Source organism: Ornithorhynchus anatinus, chromosome 1 (assembly GCF_004115215.2).
Source record: "Ornithorhynchus anatinus isolate Pmale09 chromosome 1, mOrnAna1.pri.v4, whole genome shotgun sequence".
NCBI lineage: Eukaryota > Metazoa > Chordata > Mammalia > Monotremata > Ornithorhynchidae > Ornithorhynchus > Ornithorhynchus anatinus.
Genome location: NC_041728.1, coordinates 58679559 through 58699121, shown reverse-complemented (window position 1 = coordinate 58699121; position 19563 = coordinate 58679559). Strand labels below are relative to the sequence as shown.

General features: G+C 43.7%; 1 non-coding gene across 1 annotated transcript; it reads right to left on the bottom strand.

Annotated features, from left to right (window-relative positions):
- Positions 1-283: 283 nt before the first annotated feature.
- LOC114816612 lies at positions 284-421 on the bottom strand. The gene has a single exon (XR_003764415.1). It is a non-coding gene; the product is annotated as a small nucleolar RNA SNORA7 (small nucleolar RNA).
- Positions 422-19563: the final 19142 nt, after the last annotated feature.

The following is a 19563-nucleotide window of genomic DNA, read 5'->3' as shown; positions in this document are numbered from 1 at the left end:
CAGCTCCAGATCTGGGGATACATGTACTCAGGCCTCTGACACCATTCACTCTCTCTCCCTTTTCTCCTTCCTGTTGTTGTTGTCTTATGCTGTCTAGTCGTGTCCAAACCATAACGACGCCGTCTCTCCCAGAACGCCCTACCTCCATCTGCATCTTGTATCCAAGATAGTTTTCTTGGTAAAAATACTGAAGTGGTTAACCATTCCCTCCTTCCAGGCAGTAAACCTGAGTCTCTGCTCTTGACTCTCCCGTGTCGCTGCTGCCCAGCAAAGGTGAGTTTTGACTTGTGGCAGATTGCCTTCCACTCGCTAACCCCTGGCTAAGTTAGGAATGGAATGACTATGCCACTGCTTGACTCTCCCTCCCATAGTTAAGACTGGTAGAGAACTGGAAACCCTCCAGGTGTGACCCTGAGAGGTGTCTCTTCTTCCTATCTCCCCACATTCCTTCTCTCTACCCTGCCTTAGGTAACTGCCCATTGTTATTAATAATAATAATATTTATTAAGTGCTTACTTTTGCATCAAGCACAGGAGATTATTCTCCCCCCTTCAGAGCCTTATTAAAGGCACATCTTCCTCAGGAGGCCTTCCCTGAATAAGCCCCCACTTTCCTCTTCTCCCATTCCCTTCTGCGTCATCTTGACTTGCTCCTTTGTTCTTCTCCCAACCCAGCCACACAGCACTTGTGTACCTATTTGTAATTTACTGGTTTATATTAATGTCTGTATCTCCCTTCTAGACTATAAGATCATTGTGGGCAAGAAATGTGTCTGTTTATTGTTGTATTGTAGTCTCCCAAGCACCTAATACAGTGCTCTGCACACAGTAAGCTTACAGTAAGATTGAATGAATGAATGAATGAATGAATGAATATAAGCTAATCAGGTTGGACATAGTCCCTGTCCCACATGGGGCTCACAGTCTTAATCACCATTTTACAGATGAGGTACCTGAGACCCAGAGAAGTCAAGTGACTTGCCCAAAGTCACACAGCAAACAAGCGGCAGAGTCAGAATTAGAACCCAGGTCCTTCTGACTATCTGTAAGCCTTGCTGCTCCGCTAGACTCCTTGTCCAGTGGGAAGGGACAAAGTAAGTTTTACAGTCTAGAGCTTACTCTAGACTGTAAGCTATCTGTGGGAAGAGAATGTGTCTGCTTATTCATTCATTCATTCATTCAATAGTATTTATTGAGCGCTTACTATGTGCACAGCACTGTACTAAGCGCTTGGGATGAACAAGTCGGCAACAGATAGAGACAGTCCCTGCCGTTTGACGGGCTTACGGTCTAATCGGGGGAGACGGACAGACAAGAACAATGGCACTAAACAGCGTCAAGGGGAAGAACATCTCGTAAAAACAATGGCAACTAAATAGAATCAAGGCGATGTACAATTCATTAACAAAATAAATAGGGTAACGAAAATATATACAGTTGAGCGGACGAGTACAGTGCTGTGGGGATGGGAAGGGAGAGGTGGAGGAGCAGAGGGAAAAGGGGAAAATGAGGCTTTAGCTGCGGAGAGGTAAAGGGGGGATGGCAGAGGGAGTAGAGGGGGAAGAGGAGCTCAGTCTGGGAAGGCCTCTTGGAGGAGGTGATTTTTAAGTAAGGTTTTGAAGAGGGAAAGAGAATCAGTTTGGCAGAGGTGAGGAGGGAGGGCATTCCAGGACCGCGGGAGGACGTGACCCAGGGGTCGACGGCGGGATAGGCGAGACCGAGGGACGGCGAGGAGGTGGGCGGCAGAGGAGCGGAGCGTGCGGGGTGGGTGGTAGAAAGAGAGAAGGGAGGAGAGGTAGGAAGGGGCAAGGTGATGGAGAGCCTTGAAGCCTAGAGTGAGGAGTTTTTGTTTGGAGCGGAGGTCGATAGGCAACCACTGGAGTTGTTTAAGAAGGGGAGTGACATGCCCAGATCGTTTCTGCAGGAAGATGAGCCGGGCAGCGGAGTGAAGAATAGACCGGAGCGGGGCGAGAGAGGAGGAAGGGAGGTCAGAGAGAAGGCTGACACAGTAGTCTAGCCGGGATATAACGAGAGCCCGTAATAGTAAGGTAGCCGTTTGGGTGGAGAGGAAAGGGCGGATCTTGGCGATATTGTAGAGGTGAAACCGGCAGGTCTTGGTAACGGATAGGATGTGTGGGGTGAACGAGAGGGACGAGTCAAGGATGACACCGAGATTGCGGGCCTGCGGGACGGGAAGGATGGTCGTGCCATCCACGGTGATGGAGAAGTCTGGGAGCGGACCAGGCTTGGGAGGGAAGATGAGGAGCTCAGTCTTGCTCATGTTGAGTTTTAGGTGGCGGGCCGACATCCAGGTGGAGACGTCCCGGAGGCAGGAGGAGATGCGAGCCTGAAGGGAGGGGGAGAGGACAGGGGCGGAGATGTAGATCTGCGTGTCATCTGCGTAGAGATGGTAGTCAAAGCCGTGAGAGCGGATGAGTTCACTGAGGGAGTGAGTGTAAATGGAGAACAGAAGAGGGCCAAGAACTGACCCTTGAGGAACTCCAACAGTTAAAGGATGGGAGGGGGAGGAGGCTCCAGCATAGGAGACCGAGAATGATCGGCCAGAGAGGTAAGAGGAGAACCAGGAGAGGACAGAGTCCGTGAAGCCAAGGTGAGATAAGGTATGGAGGAGGAGGGGATGGTCGACAGTGTCAAAGGCAGCAGAGAGGTCAAGGAGGATCAGAATGGAGTAGGAGCCATTGGATTTGGCAAGAAGGAGGTCACGGGTGACCTTAGAGAGAGCAGTCTCGGTAGAGTGGAGGGGACGGAAGCCAGATTGGAGGGGGTCTAGGAGAGAATGGGAGTTAAGGAATTCTAGGCATCGATTGTAGACGACTCGTTCTAAGATTTTGGAAAGGAAGGGTAGTAGGGAGATAGGGCGATAACTGGAGGGGGAAGTGGGGTCAAGAGCGGGTTTTTTTAGGATGGGGGAGACGTGGGCATGTTTGAAGGCAGAGGGGAAGGAGCCCTTGGAGATTGAGTGGTTAAAAATAGAAGTTAAGGAAGGGAGGAGGGCAGGGGCGATGGTTTTAAGAAGGTGAGAGGGAATGGGGTCTGAGGCGCAGGTGGAGGGGGTGGCACTTGCGAGGAGGGAGGAGATCTCCTCTGAGGATACTGCAGGGAAGGATGGGAAAGTAGGGGAGGGGGTTGTTGGGGGGGAGGGGAGAGGCGGAGGGGTGACTTTGGGGAGCTCAGACCTGATCGTGTTGATTTTCGTGAGGAAATAGGTGGCCAGATCATTAGGGGGTGAGAGATGGGGGAGGGGGAGGAACAGGGGGCCTAAGGAGAGAGTTAAAGGTCCGGAACAATCGGCGGGGGTGACGGGCATGGGTGTCGATGAGGGAGGAGAAGAAGCTTTGCCTGGCGGAGGAGAGGGCAGAGTTAAGGCAGGAAAGGATAAATTTGAAGTGTGTGAGGTCGGCTTGGTGCTTGGACTTTCGCCAGCAGCGATCAGCAGCTCGAGCATAGGAGCGTAGGAGGCGGACGGAGGAGGTGATCCAGGGCTGTGGGTTAGTGGAGCGAGAGCGGCGGAGGGAAAGGGGGGCGAGAGAGTCGAGATGAGTAGAGAGGGTGGAGTTGAGAGCGGAGACCTGATCGTCGAGAGTGGGAAGAGAGGACAGTGCTTATTGTTATATTGTACTCTTCCAAGTGGTCAGTACAGTGCTTTACCCAGTGCTAAGTGCTCAATAAGTATGATTGAATGAATGAATGAATGAATGAATAGAAAATTTTGCATCTGAAGGACGAGGTGAATCTGGAGCCCAAAGGGAAGCACAAGCTATTTCCTGAAGCAAGTCCCTTCATGCTGCTGCTACCTTCATTGAGAGAAAATGACCATCAAAGGGAAGAGGGGAGTGAAGTAGTAGTGACCCCCACAAGGAAAATTTTACCACAAGCCTAGAACCTGCCAAGGATGATCTCAGCCAGCTAGCATGCTGCCTGATTTTATGTTTCCTGTTCTTACCTTACTGCTCCTAATATTTGGGTTTCCTTTGCATAAGATATTCAGAGAAAACACCATGGGGAAAGTAAAGGCCCATCTGGCTCAGGTATAGAGAGCTTGGGGTTGAAAAGGATTCATGAGTGCATTGGGTATGAGTGTATTACTAAGTGGTAAAGGATATTTTCAAAGCAAATGCAGCTGGCCATAAAGCAAAAGGTGGAATCCAGGGAGGGAGGTTTGTAAGCTACTTCTTGACTACAAGGGCTTATAGGTAGCAGGAGGGATTTTGGAAACTCCTTCCTAGTAGATAAACATCCTTTTGGCATTTGGGTTAGCATTTCCTGAAGACAGAAATATGACCCTGATGTCATTAAGGATTCTAAAATGTTATGCATCTCACTTGCACAGAAGAAACTTAATGATAAGTTGCACAAATTGAGATCAGTCAATCAGTGGTAATTATCGAATGCAGACCACTGTACTAAGCGCTTGGGAGAGTACAATACAATAGAGTTGGACATGATCCCTGCTCATGAGGAGCTTATGGTCTAGAAGGGGAGGCAGACATTAAAGTAAATTACAGAAACAGGAAATGAAGTTGACTCCCCTGTGACTTAGTGGTACTAACAAAGTCTTACTCATAAGACAGACAGTGCTAAGGAAGGCTACTACTAGTACTTATGACCACAGTTCAGCACGGCAGGGTAGATTAATGCTATATAGGGGATATTTTTGCCATGAGAGCTCATCTTGGGATATACCTCCTGATTGGGCTGAAGATCTGGCTGATTTGCAGAGGAGGTAACTGAGGCACAGATCTGGCTGATCCATTCCCTAAAGAGTGCTGACTCTCACCTTCCCACTGCTTCTCTGCATAGACATGAAAGCTGCCAGAGAGGTAGCGTAGGGGAAAGGATAGGAATGGGGAGATAGGCTGAGGGACCAGACAAGTCCAATTTACAGACTATCCTTTTTTATGGTATTTGTTAAACACTTACTATGTGCCAAGCACTGTATAGAGTGCTGGGGTAGATACAAGCTAATCAAATTGTACACAGTCCATGTCCCACATTGGGCTCATTGTCTTAATCTCCATTTTACAGATGCGGCAACTGAAGACCAGAGGAGTTAAGTGACTTACACAAGGTAACACAGCAGACTGGTGGCAGAGTCAGGATTAAAACCCAGATCTTTTTAACTCCCAGGCCCATGCCTTCTCCACTAGACCACACTGCTTCTATTGAAAACTCTTCCTCAAAACATAAGCTTCCCACGAGGGACAAGACACCGGATCTCAACTTTTCTACTGGTTAGAGATGATCCTCTCATAGGTTCCTTCACTGACTTGTCCTGGGAAATTTCAGGGTGGGATGGATCTTCTCTTTGTGACTCTCTTTCCACCTGTACTGCAGAAGGACAGTTGAAATTATCACTTGTCCACGTTGTAGGATTAAGTGCTAGTTTTTAAGTCTTTATCATGTGCAGGGCATTGTTCTGGACACTTAGGAAGACAGTGTGGCCTAGTGGAAAGAGCACTAGGTCTGGGGTGTCGAGAGACCTGAGTTTTAGTCTCCCCTCTGCCACTGGTCAGGATTGTGCCCTTGGGCAAGTCACTCATCGTCTCTGGATTTCAGTTATCTCAACAATAAATGAGCGCAAGATTCCTGCTCTCTTTCCCTCTTAGTTTGTGAACTTCAGGTGGGAGAGGGAGAGTCCAATTATTATTATTATTGTTGTGAGAGTCCAGTAGAGGCAAGAGAATCGATCTCTGCCCTCGAAGAACTGACAGTCCAATGGGGAAGACAGACAATTGCCAAATTATTTACAGCTAGATGGAAAAAGAGAGATACAACTGGTTAAGAGAATGAAATGATGGATGTGACAAACAGCATGGCATAATGGATAGATCACGGACCTCGGAGTCAGAAGGACCCTGGTCTAATCCTGGCTCTGCCACTTGGCTGCTGTGTTACCTTGGGAAAGTTGCTTCATTTCTCTGTGCCTCAGTTACCTCCTCTGCACAATGGGGGTTAAGATATATCTACCCCAGTGCTCAGTTCAGTCCCTGGCACATGTAAGCAGTTAAGAAATACCACAATCACCACATTTTACAGTGAATAAATGATTGTTTCATAGTGTACATGAATTAACACATACAAGAGTGCTACAGGTGATTCTGTGTGCATAAGTGCTGAGGTGGTATTTGGGAGCATGTGATCCGAGGAAAGGAGGGAGAAGGACCTATGTGAATAAAAAGTGTAGATCTCTGATGAGGAAATTACAGCAGTTGATTCACTTCTAAATCCGTTTGGTTTCTGTGCATGATTTCTGAATTTGAAGGGGAGTCCTTTCATAGAAGGGACTCATAGTCCTTTCAGAGAAGCAGCGTGGCTCAGTGGGAAGAGCATGGACTTTGAAGTCAGAGGTCATGAGTTCAAATCCCAGCTCTGCCATTTGTCAACTGTGTGACTGTGGGCAAGTCACTTAACTTCTCTGTGCCTCAATTACCTCATCTGTAAAATGGGGACTAAGACTGTGAGCCCCACTTGGGACAACCTGATTCCCCTGTGTCTACCCTAGCGCTTAGAACAGTGCTCTGCACATAGTAAGCGCTTAACAAATACCAACATTATTATTATTATTAGATAAGTTTGTTTACTCCAGGAAAAAGGCAACTTCCTGTTTCTAGGAAGGAAAAAAAAAAGATTAGAAAGGCTCCAGCAGTTTCTCTGACTATCAAAACCTGTCGTAAAACACAGCATTTTGATGATCTGAGTGGAAATGAATTGGAAACACGTGGATTCCATTTCCCCTGAAATTCCAATGACTTTCTAACTGGAAGGAAGAACACGTTTGGCGAAATCTTTCCTGGGACTTAGCCCCACCCTCTTGTTCTGGAAACAGGGCACAAGATATGTGATGAATGTGAAACCCAGCTGGGCGCCCCTCGTTCTCCTGGCAAGCATCTCTGAGCCGCTGGTTTTGCGCTGGTTCCAGGTCCGAAGAGACAAATGAGCATTCGATATTCCTCTCAAAGTCTGTTTTAATCTGGGAGGCTTTAATTGGATCCAGAGTGTCTATGGATAGATGTAGATAGACATGGGAATAATGGGAACTTGGTGAAAATGAAAAAGCAACCATATGCACCCACCCATCTTTTGGCTTCAACCTTTTCCCTCCTGAAGACCTGCCCCCTCCAAGCAACCAAGTCCCAGGATTGGTAATTAACAAAAGCATCAAGCCAGGGGATCAAAAGTTAAATTGAGTGATTTGCTGTTTCCCCTGTAGACTGTAAGCTACTTAGAGTCAGGGATCATATCTAGCAACTCTGTTGTATTGTTAGGTGAGTGATCCACACACAGTAAGGGTTTAATAAATACCAATGATTGAATGACTAAAGGATTATACTTCTTGGAGAGCCTTGGTGCAGTAGCAGAAGGAGATTTCTCTGTGAATGTTGTTGGGTTCTCTCCCGAATTTTGAGAATTTTTCTGTTAAGTTTTTCTTTGTCTTGTTTAAGGCAAGCAATGATTAGATTTTAATGGGCAGGGAAAGGAATGCAGCTTTCATGTGGCGAGTCAGAAGAAACCCACACAGATATAAGCAGCATTTTATAGTGGAGCTGGATCAGCACGGGGTCTGTGGGGAGAGAATTACTATGATGTAATGGAGTTTCCTACTCTACTGGTTCTCTTTAAAATCAAGCCTAGGAATATCTTCTGCCTGTCTACAGCATGATGATTCCAATCTCTCTGGCTGAATAAATAAACATGGAATTGTAAACTTGTTGAGGAGTTGTTCTGGCGTCCAGTTTTGGTGCTAAATTCCCTAACGTCTTGTAAGCAATCCAGCTGGAGGATTTAGAGAATTTCTCTCTGTGTCTTGGAATCTCTCTCGCTATCTCTCTGTGTCTTATAATGATAATGGTAGCAATGATAATAGCAGTATTTAATAATAATAACCATTATATTTGTTAAGTGGTTACTGTGTACCAGGCACAGTATTTAAGTGCTGGAATAGAAACAAAATAATCAGGTCCCAGGTGGGGTTCACGGTCTAAGTAGAAGGAGAACAGGTATTGAATCCCTATTTTGTAGGTGAGGGAACTGAGGCACAGAGAAGTTAAATGACTTGCCCAAAGTCACAGACGAGCTAAGTGGTGGAGCTGGGATTAGAACCCAGGTCCTCTGACTCCCAGGCCCAGACTCTTTCCACTAGGCCTTGCTGCTTCCCCGAAAGTAAGAAAGTACTTGTAATGTGCCAAGCATTATATTAAGCCCTGGGGCAGATATAATATGCACAGATTGGACACACTCTGTCTACGTGGGCTCAAAGTCTAAGGGATTCCAGCTCTCTGATCATCCCTACAGCTCTGCAATCAATTAGTTGTATTTATTGAATATTTATTGTGTGCAGAGCACTCTACTAACTGCTTGGGAAAGTTCAATACAACAGAGTTGGTAGACATGTTCCCTGCACACCTTTTGCTGCCTCTCCTTATCTTCTCTTCTCCCTCCCTCAATCCCTAGAGGAAAGAGCTAGGGTCTGGGACCCAGGAGATCCAAATTCAAGAACTAGTTCTACCACTGGCCTGTGTTATAAACTCAGACAAGTCACTTAACCCTTGTGGATCTGTGTCAGTTTCTTTAGCTGTAAAATGGAGTGAATGAGGTGTGTTTGAAAATCGTTGGAAAAACACTGTGGGAAAATTAAAATTCCTTGTACAAATTCAAGGTAAGCAGCATGGCGTGTGGATAGAGCTTGGGCCTGGGAGTCAAAAGGTCATGGGTTCTAATCCTGGCTCTGCTACTTGTCTGCTGTGTGACATTGGGCAAGTCACTTCACTTCCCTGTGAAGGGATTGAAACTGTGAGCCCCATGTGTCCAATCTGATTTCCTTGCATCCACCCCAGCACGTAGTATAGTGCCTGGCACATAGTAAGCACTTAACAGATACCAGAATTATTATTAATATTATTATTCTTGGTCCGAGAATTCATTTTGGAGGAAAATGGGATAGGCAGTATGACCTAGTGGAAAGAGAACATGCTTGTAAGTCAGAGAAAGTGGGTTCTAATCCTGGCCCTGTCAATTGTTTGCTGGGTGACCTTGGGCATATCACTTAACTTCTTTGTGCCTCAGTTTCCTCAATTGCAAAATGGGAATTAAAACCCACTCCCACCTAGTTAGACTGTGAACTCCATGTGGTACAGGGACTGTGTCCAATGTGATAAGTTTGTATCTACCCCAGCACTAAGAACAGTGCTTGACACATAGTAAGTGCTTAACAAATTCCATAAGAAAAAATGGAGAAGGGGGGAGGAAATGGGATAGGACTGGGGAGAGGTTCAGGCCTGGGGAGAGGTTCAGGCCTGGGGAGAGGTTCAGGCCTTCCTGAGCTAGTGGGTCAAAGAGAGCCAATTTACAGCCTCACTCACTATGCTCAGAAGTTGCTGGCGTTACCATGAAAGCAGTCCCACTTTATGGACAGCCATCCACCCATTTGTGAACTTTCACAAAGGCTGTTTTCTGAGGTGGCTTATCAGTTGGCTATGGGGAGGGAACCTGACTGCTAATTCTGCTGTATTTTACTCCCCCAAGAGCTTAGTACATTGCTCTATAAGATCACTGATTGATTATCAGAGTGCCTACATCCATTTCCATATGGACTCAGGACTGCTTTTAGCACAGCTAGTGAAGAGGGAGTGGAGTGCAGGAGTAGGTAGCTTGGATCAGGGTCTTACTGGGTTTGTCACAGAGACTCCAAGGGAGCAGGTGAACACAATATTTTCTCTTTTTCCTCCCACTTATTTGCTGTTTATTCTCTGCTCACTTTCCCTCTGTCACACATCCACCTTTGTCCCAGGAAGGAAAAGAGCCATAGGTTTTTGCAGAGAATTGTGGAGAAAATAATATTTTTGGCTTTCCAATCTGCTTATTTATAATTTATTAAGAGACTTCAAAATATATTAACACACCACCAGGCATATAAGAGGGGGAAGATACAGCTCTTCCTTCCATTCCAAACCTATTCATTCAGTAGTATTTATTGAGTGCTTACTATGTGCAGAGCACTGTACTAAGTGCTTGGAAGGTACAATTCAGCAACGGATAGAGACAATCCCTGCCCATTGATGGGCTTACAGTCTAATCGGGGGAGACAGACAAAAACAATAGCAATAAATAGAATCAAGGGGGTGTACACCTCATTAACAAAATAAATAGGGTAGTAAAAATATATGCAAATGAGCACAGTGCTGAAGGGAGAGGGGAAGGAGCAGAGGGAAAGGGGGCTTAGCTGAAGGGAGGTGAAAGGTGGGGCAGAGAGGCAGCAGAGGGAGCAGAGGGAAAAGGGGAAGCTCAGTGTGGGAAGGCCTCTTGGAGGAGGTGAGCTCTCAGTAGGGCTTTGAAGAGGGGAAGAGAGTTAGTTTGGCAGAGGTGAGGAGGGAGGGCATTCCAGGACAGTGGGAGGATGTGGGCCAGGGAACGTCGACTAGATAGGTGAGAACGGGAGACGGTAAGGAGGTGAGTGGTAGAAGAGTAGAGCATTTGGGGTTGGCAGTAGAAAGAAGGGAGAGAAGGGAGAGAAGAGAGAACCTAGAAATCACATCCTTATGGGAGAGTGGGAAACAGAAGTTTTTTGTTTTTATGATTTTGGTTAAGCACTTACTAATGTGCCAGGCACTGTACTAAGCGCTGGGGTCGATACAAGCTAATCAGTTTGGACACAGTCCTTGTCCCTCCTGGGGCCGACAATCTTGGTCCCCTTTTTACATTTGAGGGAGCTGAGGCACAAATACCCTATGTGACTTGCCCAAGGTCACACAAAGACAAGTGGCAGAGCCGGGATTAGAACCCAGGTCCTTCTGGCTTCCAGGCCCATGCTGTACACATTAGGCCACACTAAAGTGCCCACTGTACCCATCCTCCCATATTGAAAATCAGAGGAGATTTTGCTACTGTCATGGCACAAATCTGCCACTACATGCAGATTTTCCCAGCAGGCAGATTTGTCCCCCATTCAGATCCTGCTTAGGATAAACAATCAGGGGAAGTTTTGGGAAGAACAGAGAGTAAACCCATGTTTTAATTGGAGGACTGCAAACAACAAACGCTGCCCTGAAACTTATCATATTTTATGGCTTCGTCGATTGGCAGCTGCACACCTTGGTTTGATATCTCCCACCCCCACAGCACTCATGTGCATATCTTTATGCTTAGTTAATTCCCTGACCTGAAATTTTTTATGGGAGGTAGCATGGCATAGTGGATAGAACACATGCCTGGGAGTCAGGTCATGAGTTCTAATCCTGGTTCTGCCACTTGTCTGCTGTGTGACCTTGGGCAAGTCACTTCATTTCTCTGTGCCTGTTACCTCCTCTGTAAAATGGGGATTGAGGCTGAGCCCATTGTGCGACAGGACCTGTGCCCAACCTAAGCACTTAACAAATACCATAATTATTTAATGTCTGTCTCCTCCCCACCACTCATGTTGTCCCCTATATTCTCTTCTGCCCCATCTCTGTCCATCATCCATCTCCTATTCATCCTCACCTATTGTAATTTTGCCTTTTCCTCCAGTTGTGAATAATACTTCTCTATCCTTATTAAATCCCATACCCATTGCCCGCTCCAGTTATTTCAGGCATCTAACTCTCTCCTCAAGCCCATCATCCCCCAACTCCCTCCCCTGCCCCCATTCTTTTCCCCTAGTGACCTGGCCTTGTAAAGTATTGATAAAATTCAAGTATTTTCAGGTGTGATTTCCCTAAAATGTTCCCTGCTCCTCTCCAGCCCCTCCCTTTCTACTTCTGTGCCCTCTTCAGCTCTCTTATCTGTCCTAGCAGTATCTTGAGAAACTCTCCCAACTCCTCTGAAAATACACCCCCTCTATCTGCGACTCTGACTCCATCCCTTCTCCCTTTATCAAACAAAACACTTGCCTTTCCCTTGTCCGCCCCCAGACTGCTATTTTCAATAATTAACTTTCTATTGACTTTTCGCCCACATTATCAAAGATGCTCATGTATCCCCTGTCCTAAAAATAACACCTACTTCGACTCCATGGCTCCCTCCAGTTATCACCCCATCTCCCTGCTGCTATTCCTCTCAAAGCTCTTTGAGCAGGTTGTCTACACCTGCTGCCTCCAGTTCCTCTCCTCTAATTATCTCCTTGAACCCCTACAATTGGATTTTACCCCCTCTACAGCATGGGAATGGCCTTCTTTAAGAGAACCAGTGACCTCCTTCTTGCCCTATCCATTGGTCATGACTCCATCCTAATTCTCCTTGACCTTTCTCCTGCCTTTGACATAGTGGACCACCACCTTCTCCTGGAAACAATTTTCTAGGTTTCAAAGACTGCTCTTTGTCAGTCTCTTTGCAGGCTCCTCCACTGCCTCCTATCCTCTAACTGTAGGGAGTGTCTTAAATTTCAGTTCTGATCTCCTTCTACTCTCCATTTTTATTTACTCCCTTGGAGAGGTCATTTGACTCAGTGGCTTCAGCTTCCACCTCTACATGGGTCATTCCCAATTCTACCTCTCCAGCCCTTACCTCTCTCCTCCTCTGCAGTTCTGCATTTGCTTCTGCCTTCAGGACATCTTTACTTGGATGTCCCACCAACCAGCAACTCAAATTTCACACCTCCAAAATAGAACTCCTCATCTTCCCACCCAAACCCTGTTCTCTTTCTGGCTTTCCTGAAACTATAGGCAGCACCACCATCCTACCTATCTCAGAAGCCCATAATCTTGGCATTATCCTTGACTCCTCTCTCTCAATCAATCCATGTATCCATGATTCAATCCATGAATGTCATCAAATTCTGTCAGTTCTATGTTCACAATATTGTTAAAATCTGTCCTTCCTTTTCTCTGTCCAAACTATTATCTTGATCCAAAAGCACTTATCATATTCTGCCTCAGTTACTGCATCAGTCTCCTCACTGGCCTCCCTGCCTCCTTTCGTTTCCACTCCAGTCCATACTTCAGTCTGCTACCTGGATCATTTTTCTAAAAAACCTTTCAGTCCACCTCTCTCCGTTCCTCAAGAACCTCCAGTTCTTGAGGACCTGGAGTTCCAGTTCAATGCCCATCCACATCCACATCAAATAGAAGCTTCTTACCATTGGTTGAAAGGCACTCAATTAGCTCACCCTTTCCTATAACCATGTGATTTCCTCCTACAACCCAATCTGCATACTTGGTTCATTTAGCACCTATTTACTCATTGCATATCAACTGCAACTATGTCACCTCCAACCCTTTGCCCACATCCTCCCTCTGACCTAGAACTCTTTCCCCACTTAATTTACAACAGATCATCTCTCTACCCACCTTCAAAACCTTATTAAAATCGCATTTCCTCCAAGAAGCCTTCCCAGATTAATCCTCCCTTCCCCTACTCTCTCTCTCTTTTATGTCCCATATGTACTTGGATCTGTATCCTTTAAGCATTTCATCATCATGATCATCATTATGAGTGGTATTTATTGAGTGTTATGTTCAGAGATCTGTACCAAGCACTAGGGAGAGTACAATGCAACAGCGAGCCCACCCCCAGCACTTAGGTCCAAATCTGTAATTTCTTTTAATGTCTGTTTCTCCATCTCCATTGTAAGCTCCTTGGATACAGGGAACGTGCCTACCAACTCTGTTATATTGTACTTTACCATATGCCTAGTACAGCACTCTGCATGCAGTAAGTGCTTAATAAATATCACTGATGATAATTCTTGTGGGCAGAGGCTGTGTATGTTGTAATTTCCTAAGAATTTAGTTTATTGTTTTGCACTCAGCAAGTGCTTAATAAATATTATTGAATACCTCATTGGCCTTCCCCAGGGACATTTAATCACCTTGCCAGTGAACCATGGGGTGAACTTCAGTGCTATACCTTTCTAAGAGGAGAGGATCAGCCACACTCCTCCTCCTCCTCAGTGGTATCACACAAGGTATCAGTGATTCCCCCAAAGTTTCTGGAAGCTCTGGCCATTTTGGAATTCACCTCGCTTGACTTCAAGGAAGTCCAACCCTGATGTTGTACACCAAACTCAAATGAACGTTTTCCAAGTCAAGGACATCTCAGACATGTGCCTAAAGTATCAAGGTACTATTTGTCCTGTCTGTTTCAAATTATTTTAATTGTTTTGAAGGGCCTGATGAAACTTTGAAATTATTCCTTTAAAATTAATTAACCTATCATTTAAAATAGACACATGAACCTTCTTTAGGGAAGAATTATTTCACCAAACATTACTTGGCTAATGCATTCCTTCGATTCTGTATATTTTGAGATGAACCCTATTAATATTTAAGAATTGCTGTTCTATCCAATACAAATTGCATTAAGTTAATGAATTATAACTAAAAGGTTGTCATTTGGAAATTTTTGTTTTAAATGATCTAAATTAAAGAAATGGTTTCTCCTTTAATGTGCATATAAAATTATTGCACTTTCCTGTTTAACAATATAGCTTTCATTCTCATTATCAGAATCATAAAAAAGATTGAAGTGACAGTTTCTTTTTAGAATGCAAAGTGTTTTATGCCACAAGTTCTGAGAAATTAGATTTGCTTTTTGCAATTTGCAGGTATAAAAGAATTAGATCTTTTTTGATATTTTCTTCCTCTCAGTTCTATTTTTCTTTTCTTTTATAAATGTTATCCATGCCATTTAGAAATAAAAAAAAATAAAAATTGCATTTTAAGAAAACAAAGAGAAGGAATGAAGAAGTTCAAAAGAAAACTTATAAATGTAAAGGCCGAATGGAGATGTAATGCACATTAATTCAAAGCAGAGTCACTTTATTGGATTATGGGCTGATTGTGTTTACAAATACATAGCCAGAAGGCTTTTAATTTTGGGGCAATTTCATTGTTCATAGATATATCTAGATATAGATATATATCTATGAAATTATGTGGTTATGTGTTTTAAATGAGATACAGTTCCTTTCTGCTTAATGTAATATATGCTTCTATTTTATGATATACTGTAGCATGAAGCAGTGCAATTTTATAACAATTTTATTTGAAATATCATCATAGATGAAAGATGTAAACAATGTTATGTTTATAGACTCAGTTTAAATTTGAATTCATCGCAACTTAGAGATCTCAGGATCTAACAAGGATGGACTTTATTAAAAAGCCTGGGCTGGTGACTCTCAGATTTCCAGCTATTCGTCTCCTCATGCATAGCATGATAAAGTTGCTTATTTTTTTTCTCTTCTTCTTCTTAAAACTGTAGGTCAATTGATAAACTTCACCAACAAGTAAAAAACTCCTCAAATGATTATAGATGGAAAATACTGAGATAGAAGAGTTGAGATGGCCGGGGCAGTGGAGTTTGATTAAATTATCTAATTGTAGTCAAGGTGTTTGAGAAACTGCACAATAGTTTGGAGGTTTTAATATGTGGCCTATGAAGAACTTCAGTCCCCACTCAACACAGAAGAGTTTGGCAATGTATAAATACCCAGATTACTGAGTGCTGTCTTTTGAAAATTTTATAAGTGGTTTTGGGGAGATTTTTCTGCATTTCCTGTTGTGCTGTCTGTAAGCACTAAACTTTCCCTCACCTACTGCACCCCCAGAGAATCTTTATCACCTCTGTTGGGGAACTTTAGATTGTCACACTCACTGGATAATTCTGTCCTTCTCATAGCAACATATTGTGATGTCATGTGTGCAGAGATTATGAAGTCAAAAAAGTAATTCAGGTAGAACAAAGCATGCCAAGAGAGGGTAAAGCCAATGAGTAAATATTTCAAATGGGGTCATGCAGTTGGAATGGAAATATGTTTAGCAAATGCAGTCATTATCATTTGCCGTTAGGGTGGTGACTGTGTCCACTGGGAAAATGTTCGAGAATCTAGTAGCTTAAAGTGGATGGAATCAGAGGCATGAGCAGCATGACTGAGTTAATGATGATGACGATAATGATAATGATAATTATGGTATTTGCTAGTGATTACCCTGTGGCAAGCACTGTGCTAAGCAGTGGGGTAGATGCAGGATAATCAGATTTTTTAATGTTATTTGTTAAGCGCTTATTATGTGCAAAGTACTCTACTAAATGCTGCAGTAGATACAAGTTAATCAGGTTGGACACAATCCAGGTCCCACATGAGGCTTTTGGTCTTGATCCCCCTTTTACATAAGAGATAACTAAGGTCTAGAGAAATTAAATGACTTGCCCAAAGTCACACAGCAGACAAATGGCAGAGCCTGGATTAGAACCTAAATCCTTTCGACTCCCTGGCCCATGTCCTATCCACTAGGACACACTGGTGCTCAGAATGTCAGTCTCACGTGGGACTGAGACTGTAAACAGTCTCAGCAGGAACAGTTACCTCATCTGTAAAAATGGGGATTAAAACTGTGAATCCCATGAGGGACAGGGCCTGTATACAATCTGATTATCTTGTATCTTCCCCAGAACTTAGTACAGTCCCTGGAACATGGTAAGTGCTTAACAAATACCTTTTAAAAAGGGGCTTTCACTCTCCATTTTGCAAATGAGGAAATCTTGGCCCAGAGAAGACAAGTGACGTGCCCCAAACCACCCACTAGAGAAATGGTGGAACCGGGCTTAGAACCCAGGTCTCCTGACTCCCAGGACTATGCTCATTCTTCAGAAACAAATGGGTTTATTTGGGTTGAAGTTGGCAACAGCATCAGACCTCCATCTCTTTTGTAGAACTGAAATCTCTCTGTCTTGGCCAGCCTTTCTCCTGAGAACTCATAAACATCACAGAATGATAACGATTGAAAAGGCTCCACTCACTCTGGCCTTTCTCCCACCCTCCAGGGCTGTAAAGGAGGCTCACTAATGAACAGCCCGGTTTAATGTTATTTTGACACTTCTGGTAGGAGTCTCTGTGGTATGCATGGGCTTGTGATGCTTGTGGAGAAGGTTCTGCTTCAAATCGTGCCCATAATCTGTTCAATTCATGCAGTATTTATTGAGTTTGCACTAATAACAATGATAATCTTTAATAATTTGCGTATTTAAGTACTTACTATGTGTCATTCATTCATTCAGTCATATTTATTGAGCGTTTGCTCTGTGTATAGCACTGTACTACATGCTTGGAGAGTACAATACAATGATAGACACATTCCCTACCCACAACGAGCTTAAAGTCTAGAAGTGGGGAGAGAGACATTACTATAAATAAATGAATTACAGATACGTAAACAAGTGCTGCGGGGATGGGAAGGGGGAAGAACAAAGGGAGCAAGTCAGGGAGATGCAGAAGGAAGTGAGAGGAAAGGAAAGAGGGGCTTAGTCAGGGAAGACCTAGTGGAGGAGTTGTGCCTTCACTGTACTAACCGCTGGGGCGGATACAAGCAAATCAGGTTGGACACAGTTGCACTGACATTATCTTCCACACTGTGGGGGAAAACTCAAATGGATAAGTGATGCAAGGTGGGAGAAATAGTGAGATTATTATTATGGTACTTAAGCATCTACTATATGCCTCTAGCACTGTCCTAAGTGCTGCGGTAGATAGAAGTTAATCAGGTCAGACACAGTGCCTGCCCCATATAGGGATCACAGTCTTAGTAGAAGGGAGGAAGAATTAATTCCCATTTTGCAGATGAAGAAACTAAGGCAAAGAGAAATGAGGTGACTTGCTCAAGTCACCCAGCAGGCAAGTGGCAGATCTGGGATTAGAATCCAGGTCCACTGACTCCCAAGCCTTGCTCTCTCACATCAAGGAAGTTCTCCAGTAGATGTTATTTCAGTCTTCGTTAGAATGTAAGCTCATTATGGCAGGGGACGTGTCTTGTGATCCTGTTCTACTTTTCCTTAGTGCTTAGTATAGTGCTTTGCACTCAGGACCTCAATAAATGCCACCCTCTCCTAAAGTGTTTTCTATCCTGCTGATCACCGCTCTCTGTTATTAGCTGCTGGGTGTTTCTTACCTCTGTCATAAACCAGAAAGAACACTGTTCTTTTCCCAGGACATACTTATAGGAAAAATATAGTAAATATGGTATTTGTGTGAATAGTCATTTTTTTCTTGAAGACAGTGGTAACTCCTCAAAGCAGGATACTATTTTATCTAGGGCATAAAGTTTTATGCTACAAATTGTAATTCTTTCTTAGGATTTGAATTTATATAATACTAGGTAAAGAGAAAATGTTAAAAGTATTAAATGGTTCATATAAGTCTAATTGCACTATAAATTTTAGAGATTTCAAAATTGAGATTTGGTGTGCGGGTGATTGAAGGAGAGATAAGCACTCCTACAGAAAGGATTACAATTTTGTGTATGAAAAAGCCGATATAAAAATGCAAAAATAGAGTTTTATTGATTTGTAATTACTGTACCATGTAAATACCCTGTATTTCCCACTAAGTGTTCAGAGTTCCCATTATAGTCACTATACTTTTTACTCTTATGTAGCTGGAGTTAGAAGTGGGATATTGATTTTAGAATGTTGTATTCCTTATTTTATATTTATGGAGTTGCCTTATGTAGTCAAAGACGACATTTTACATGTAACCATTATTCGTGTGTGTGTGTGTGTGTGTGTGTGTGTGTGTGTGTGTGTAGCTCTGGTTTTATATTTTTTGTTTTGTACGTGCCACTGCCACTTGAAATACCTGGAGCTCTTACTTAAGTTTGTTTTTTGAACTCTGAAGACTCACCAAATCAAGATATGGAATGCAATTTTAAAGAGAAAAGCAGGGTGGCCTGGTGGAAAGAGCACAGGACAGAGAGTCTAATTGCCACTTACCTGCCATGTGTCCTTGGGCAAGTCACTTGACTGGTCTGTGCCTCAGTTTCCTCATCTGCAAAATAGGGATTAAATATCTGTCTTTCCTCCACCCTCAACTGGGAGATCTATTTGCCTGATCTGATTATCTTGTATTTATCCTAGTTCCTAGCACAGTGCTTATCACAAAGTCAGCTCTTCCCAAACCACAATTGCTATTACTCTTGTGAAAATAGCTACAGTAGATTAAGAATGCCATTATGGCTAAAATCAGGTCTGCTAATGTGAGACATTTACATAATTAATTTGAGCTAATTTCAGACTCCCAATGATGATTATGATGTTGTTATGCATTCAGGTGACACTCTTAAAATAGATGTCCAAAAGCAAAACAAACGAACAACAAAAACAAACTGGTTTCTTCCAGTCCTGTGAAATAGCAGTGGCTAGAAGGAAAGTTTAGAAGGAACTGGAGTCTCTGGCTCTAGTCAAGACATCCTTATTAAGGCTAGGAAGAGGATAATTTATTCTCCAGAGAAGGGAATCCCACAATCTGTCTTACTTCTGATTGTCAAGAATTCCATCTTTATCTCAAGGTCACTTCCTCTTGTTCTGTTCTCAATGAAGAAGATTATTTTGCTATCCTTTATAGAACCACCCACCATGTACTTGAACATAAGTCTACAAGTATAGCTTGAGTAGGTTAGGACTCTCCCCACGAATCCATGTCCTTCAGTGGCCATAGGATGCTTGGAGTCACCGTGTGAATTTCAATCTTCTCAAGGGCAAAGACGACGTCTTCTACTTTTAACAGATGCTCCCAAGTGCTTAGTTCGATGTTCTTTCTGTACACAATAGATACTCAATAATTACTGCTGAGTGAATG